Source organism: Triticum urartu, chromosome 1 (genome assembly GCF_003073215.2).
Source record: "Triticum urartu cultivar G1812 chromosome 1, Tu2.1, whole genome shotgun sequence".
Classification (NCBI taxonomy): domain Eukaryota; kingdom Viridiplantae; phylum Streptophyta; class Magnoliopsida; order Poales; family Poaceae; genus Triticum; species Triticum urartu.
In genome coordinates this window covers 324,236,897-324,243,948 of record NC_053022.1, presented here as the reverse complement: position 1 = coordinate 324,243,948, position 7,052 = coordinate 324,236,897, and positions in this window count along the sequence as shown.

The window sequence follows — 7,052 nt, the reverse complement described above, 5'->3', positions numbered from 1 at the left end:
TCCTGCAGAGGAGATGCCCGGTTCTACGGGTGACCTTCTTCCCGAGCTCTCGCAACTGCTCGAGCGAGTTCGGCAGGCGATGCAAGGCGTTGCCCAGGCCTTGTGGCCATCCATCTCCATGCCCGAAGGTCTTGGAGAGCTTGCCGAGAAGCTAAAGGGAGCACGGTGGCGCTTCCGATTGTGGAAGATATCGGCCTGCCGTCAAGGCGCTAGGGAGGCCTGGGCCATGGTGAAGACGCGGTACACAAAGGCTGACCCCAACCACAGGACTGTAAATTAGACAGCCTGTTAGATGGTATTGAAGAGGAATACAATCAGTCAGAATGACTATGTAATTTAATTGACATTTATAATGCCTTCTAGCCGGATTGTAGATCGTTTGTCATGGCCGACCTTTTCGCTTCAGCCTCAGGACCTGACGGTCCGGAGTGGGTTCGAATTCCCATGCGGTTATATGAGAACCGGGGAATGCATGGAGACCAGTTGTAGGGGTCATTAGTGCGCGAACAGACAAGTGCCTACTAGTTATGTTATATTACATGGTTAGTAAGAAACATCTTCCAGGGAGAATAGTTCCGTTAGGGGTTCCTTTCCCTGGGAGGCATGCCCTAAAGTGCATGCCCATTCTGCGAAGAAGATGCAGGAAAAAGCATTTGGGGGCGCATAAATAAGTGAAAAGATCATCTTTTAGGTCACCGACCGAATATTCCCTTAAGAACGCTAGCTTTCGGCTTCACCCAGTCTGAGGTACACATCCGGCTGATCCGGCAGTAACAATCGCAGAGGTGCTCCCTTTACCGCCTAGCCAAATAACCGGGAACGTAGGGGTAAGCACAGGAGCCAGGCAACCCAGCTTGGCCAAAACATAAGTCATATCGATGCATATAATGGTGAAATAAAAGGTACATGCGGAAGTGTAACACATGTGTTGGGCATGAAGCCCGTATAAATAAGCTTCTGTTAAAAGAAGCCCCCGGGTTTAATGAGTGCGAATAGCACGTCAGTTGATGAGCCTTTAAAGGCTACAAGAGAAAGGAAGGGGAGAAGGAGAGAAATGCAAGACAGACAGTATATAAAAAATGGACAGAGGAAGGAGACGAACACAGAGTCCGGCGCTAGGCATAGAATCTTCGGAGACGGGCTGCGTTCTATGGGTTCGGCTCGAGTTGGTTATCGGATGCATCTCGCAGGCGGTACGCTCCACCAGTCAGGACTTGGTCAATTATGAAGGGACCTTCCCACTTGGGCTTGAGTTTGTCCTTTTTCTTGTCCGGCAGGCGTAGAACTAATTCGCCAACGTTGTAATTTTTGGCCCATACTTCTCTGCTTTGGTATCTTCGAGCCTGCTATTGATAGAATGCGGAACGGGCTTTTGCCACGTCACGCTCCTCCTCCAATGCGTCCAAACTGTCCTGCCGATCGAGCTCGGCTTCTCTTTCTTCGTACATGCGCACTCGAGGTGAGTCATGAATTATGTCACAAGGCAAAACTGCCTCTGCGCCGTTCACCATAAAGAATGGTGTGTATCCGGTGGTGCGATTCGGCGTGGTCTGCAGCCCCCAGAGTATGGAGTCGAGCTCCTCTACCCAGTGCGTGTTAGATTCCTTGAGGGACCGCACTAATCTGGGTTTGATGCCGCTCATGATAAGACCATTTTCACGTTCGACCTGGCCGTTAGTTTGTGGGTGATAGACGGAAGCATAATCGAGCTTGATGCCCATGTTTTTGCACCAGAGTTTTACCTCGTCGGCCGTAAAGTTCGTGCCGTTATCAGTGATGATGCTGTGGGGGATGCCGTAACGGTGTACAACCCCGGATATAAAGTCTATCACCGGTTCGGATTCGGCCGTCTTAACAGGCTTGGCTTCTATCCATTTGGTGAACTTATCCACCATGACCAGTAAGTATTTTTGCTTGTGGGTTCCGCCTTTAAGGGGTCCAACCATGTCAAGCCCCCAGACTGCGAAGGGCCAAGTGATGGGGATAGTTTGGAGGGCGGTGGGTGGCATATGGCTTTGGTTTGCAAAGAGATGGCAACCGACGCATCGTTGGACTAAGTCCTGGGCGTCTGCCCGGGCCGTCGGCCAATAAAAGCCTGTACGGAAGGCCTTGCTTACAAGGGACCGAGCTGCAGCGTGATGACCGCCGAGTCCGGCATGAATTTCAGCCAGGAGGTTCCGCCCTTCCTCTTTGGAGATGCACCTTTGAAGGACTCCGGTAGTGCTTTTCTTATAAAGCTCTCCCTCGTGGACTTTGTAGGCTTTGGATCGCCGCACTATGCAGCGTGCCTCATTTTGGTCCTCGGGGAGTTCCTGCCTAGTAAGGTAGGCGAGGAATGGTTCTGTCCATGGGGCGATGACGGCCATTATTACGTGGGCTGAAGGTGTTATTTCATTGGCAGAGCCTCTGATTGTGTCAGAATGTTCGGTGTCGGGCAGTGCGGTTGGGTCCGGGCTGTTATTGTTCAGCTCCCCTTCCCATACTATGGATGGCTTGAACAGCCTTTCCAAGACGATGTTGGGGGGGGGGACTACATCGCGTTTTGTGCCGATGCGTGCCAGGACATCTGCCGCCTGATTATTTTCCCGGGCTATATGGTGAAATTCAAGCCCTTCGAACCGAGCTGACATTTTTAGGACGGCGTTGCAGTAAGCTTCCATTTTTGGATCCTTGGCATCGAAGTCTCCATTTATTTGGGATATTGCGAGGTTCGAGTCCCCGCGCACCTCTAGGCGTTGAATGCCCATGGATAGTGCCATCCGGAGACCATGTAAAAGGGCCTCATATTCGGCTGCAATGTTGGAGTCTATGTACATAATCTGGAGTACGTATTGAACTGTGTCTCCTATGGGGGACGTCAAAACGACGCCAGCCCCTAGTCCGGCCAACATCTTGGAGCCGTCGAAATGCATGATCCAATTTGAATATGTGCCGTACTCTTTAGGGAGTTCGGCCTCCGTCCATTCTGCGACGAAGTCGGCCAAAACTTGTGACTTGATGGCTCGCCGTGGCTTATAAGTTATGTCGAACGGGAGGAGCTCAATGGCCCATTTTGCAATCCGGCCCGTTGTGTCACGGTTGTTTATAATATCGTTAAGTGGTACTTCCGAGGCTACTGTTATTGAACACTCTTGAAAGTAGTGTCGTAGCTTCCGGGATGCCATGAATACCGCGTAAGCAATCTTTTGATAATGCGGGTACCGTGATTTGCACAGAGTGGGGACAGTGGACACATAATAGACCGGCTTTTGAAGGGGGAATTTGTGTCCGTCCGTTTCTCGTTCGACGACGAGCACTGCGCTTACAACTTGATGTGTTGCTGCAACGTACAATAGCATTGGTTCGCCAATGTTTGGCGCGGCCAGGACTGGGTTTGTTGCCAATATGGCTTTTATTTCGTCGAGTCCGGCCGTGGCTGCATCCGTCCATTCGAAGTGTTCGGTGCGCCGAAGGAGGCGGTAAAGGGGTAGGGCCTTTTCTCCCAAGCGGGAGATAAAGCGGCTTAGAGCCACCACGCATCCGGTTAACTTTTGTGTTTGTTTGAGGTCCTTTGGGATATCCAATTGTGACAGAGCTCAGATCTTGGCTGTATTTGCTTCAATTCCTCTACCGGATACAATGAAGCCCAAGAGCTTTCCGGTTGGGACGCCGAAAACGCATTTTTCTGGGTTGAGCTTGATGTCGTATGTTCGAAGGTTATCAAATGTGAGCGTCAAGTCGTCTACTAGAGATTCAACATGTCTTGTTTTGACGACCACATCATCTACATATGCCTCCACTGTTTTGCCGATCTGGTTTGCCAGACATGTCTGAATCATGCGCTGATATGTTACGCCGGCGTTTTTGAGCCCGAAGGGCATGGTGGTGAAGCAGAATGGGTCGTATGGTGTGATAAATGCCGTTGCGGCTTGGTCTGATTCTGCCATCTTGATTTGATGGTAGCCGGAATATGTGTCGAGGAAACACAACGAATCGTGTCTTGCGGTAGCATCGATTATTTGATCGATGCAGGGGAGGGGGAAGGGATCCTTTGGGCAAGCCTTGTTAAGGTCTTTAAAATCAACGCACAGGCGCCAGGATTTGTCCTTCTTTGGTACCATCACCAGGTTTGCTAGCCAGTCCAGATGTTTTATATCTCTGATGAATCCGGCCTCCAATAGCTTTGCTAGCTCCTCTCCCATGGCCTGTCTCTTAGGTTCAGAGAAACGCCGAAGAGCTTGTTTAACAGGTTTGAATCCTTTTAGGATATTTAAGTTGTGCTCAGCCAGCCTGCGTGGGATTCCTGGCATGTCTGAAGGGTGCCAAGCAAAAATGTCCCAGTTCTCTCGTAGGAACTCTCGCAGTGCGGCGTCTACATTAGGGTTTAACTGTGCCCCGATGGAAGCTGTTTTATTGGGGTCCGTTGGATGGACCTGGAATTTGACTATTTCGTCCGCCGGTTTAAAGGAGGTGGACTTGGATCTTTTGTCGAGTACCACATCGTCCCTATTCACCATGGAGCGCAGCACAGTCAGTTCCTCAGGCGCTAGGGCTTCGGATAGTGCCTCGAGGGCTAGTGCGGTTGTCTTGTTTTCGGCGCGGAGTGCTATGTCCGGATCACTAGCGAGAGTGATGATCCCGTTAGGCCCGGGCATCTTGAGCTTCATGTACCCGTAATGGGGTATTGCTTGGAAGATTGTAAACGCTTCCCGCCCTAGTAGAGCGTGATAACCGCTGCTGAACGGAGCCACATGGAACGTGACCTCTTCGGACCTGTAATTATCCGGCGTTACGAACACCACATCTAGTGTGATTTTTCCTGTACAGCGCGCTTCCCAACTGGGGATTATTCCTCTAAAGGTTGTGCTGCTTCGCTCAATGCGGTTCCAGTCTATTTCCATTTTTTGAAGGGTTTCCTCATAAATGAGGTTCAATCCGCTGCCGCCGTCCATGAGTACCTTGGTAAGACGAAAGCCGTCCACTATTGGACTGAGGACCAATGCGGCCGGTGCTCGGGCTGTTTGGAATTTAGGGTCATCACTGGTGTTAAAGGTAATAGCCGTGTCACTCCATGGGTTTATTGTTGCTACTTGGTAGACTTCGGCAAGGCTACGGAGTGTCCTTTTTCGCATATTATTTGATGCGAAAGTCTCGAAGACTGTTAATACCATATTGGTGTCTCTGGGGTGGCTTTCCGTGGCCTCCGGAATTAGGAGATCTTCGCCAATTTTGGCCACCTGCCGGAGTATCCAACATGCTCTAAGGCTGTGAGTTGGTGTGGCGTCCTCTGTACTGTGAATTTTACAGGGTCCATTAAGCCATCGTTCCAGTACGGTTCCATGCCCTGTAGAGGGTTTTTGCTTTTTGGTGTTTGACCCGGGTGTCTGGCGATGATGCACCCTTTCATTTTGGACTGGGTTTGTATTCAGGGCCGGATCGTCCCAAAATTTTATTTCGGTTTTCCAGGCGCTTTCCATCACACAGTACTTTCGTACAATGGACGCTAAGTCAGCGAAGCGTGTAATATCACGGCGACTTATGGCGTTGAGGATTCCCTTGTCCGTGCAATTATTGCAGAAGATTGAGATTGCGTCTTCCTCGCGGCAGTCCCTTATCCTATTCCTAACCAGGAGGAATCTAGCCCAGTAATGATGTACTGTTTCATCGGGCTCTTGCCTGATTTGGGATAGATCGCTTATGTTCGGGTGGGTGGGTAGAATTAAATCCGGAGCCTCACCCAATCTGAGGCTCAAAGGCCGAGGAATTTCCGAACTCAAAATTTTGGATTCCTGGATGTTGTCCAATGAATCCAGCCCGTCGCCTGACTCTAAGTTCAGGTCTTGAGTGATATCCTCCCCTCCGCGGGTATCCGGCTTGGAGGGATCGGGAATCCGGACGTAGCTAGTCCTTAAGGTAGATGAAGGGTCGCCGCACTGTCCCTCTACCACGGCAACATGATGGGTGACTTGGGGAGAGTTAATCTCTCTCAGATCGGGTTTAGGCCCAATCTGGTCGTAATCCGTAGCGACTCCCAGGGCGGCGATGCGATCCAAGAGCTCGTTTATGGAGGAGAGCTCCATTGGATCTAACTGCTCGGCGAGTTCCGATCTGACATGAAGATTGTTTTCGATGGCTCGAGAGGTCATCGTCGGCGCAGAAGCCGAACAGGCGGTCATAAGAAAACCACCTAGCCGGAGGGTTTGGCCGACAGCCAAAGCTCCCTTAGCAACGGTGCCGTCTTTAAAGACGGGGCAAGGCATCCTTCCTGATGGCGACGACACAGAGGAACTCTCAATGAAAGCACCAATGTCGGTGTCAAAACCAGCGGATATCGGGTAGGGGGTCTCGAACTGTGCGTCTAGGATGGATGGTAACAGGAGACAAGGGACACGAAGTTTTACCCAGGTTCGGGCCCTCTTGATGGAGGTAAAACCCTACGTCCTGCTTGATTAATATTGATGATATGGGTAGTACAAGAGTAGATCTACCATGAGATCGGAGAGGCTAAACCCTAGAAGCTAGCCTATGGTATGGTTGTTGTTCTGTATGTTGTCCTACAGAATAAAACCCTCCGGTTTATATAGACAACGGAGAGGGTTAGGGTTACACAAAGTCGGTTACAATGGTAGGAGATCTACATATCCGTATCGCCAAGCTTGCCTTCCACGCCAAGGAAAGTCCCTTCCGGACACGGGACGAAGTCTTCAATCTTGTATCTTCATAGTCCAGGAGTCCAGCTGAAGGTATAGTCCGGCCATCCGCACACCCCCTAATCCAGGACTCCCTCAGCTATAAATACCCCTCACCCTCCTCAGACTGCATTTACCCCGCTCGACCTCACTCCCCTCGCTCGAGCTCTCAGACCTAGCGCTGACACTACTTCCGTCGTCGCCGGTGAGGAAGAGCTTCACTGCCTCGACCTCGTCGCCGTCGTACTCGCGCCGGCCGTGGAAATCTTCACTCCGCCACCGCGTAGCTGTCTTCCGCCGCCGAGTTAGGGCGTGGAAGATCTGAAGGGAAAAACTTCCCATCTACACCTCCCAGTTCGTCATGTTCTTTGTCAAGGGTAAATA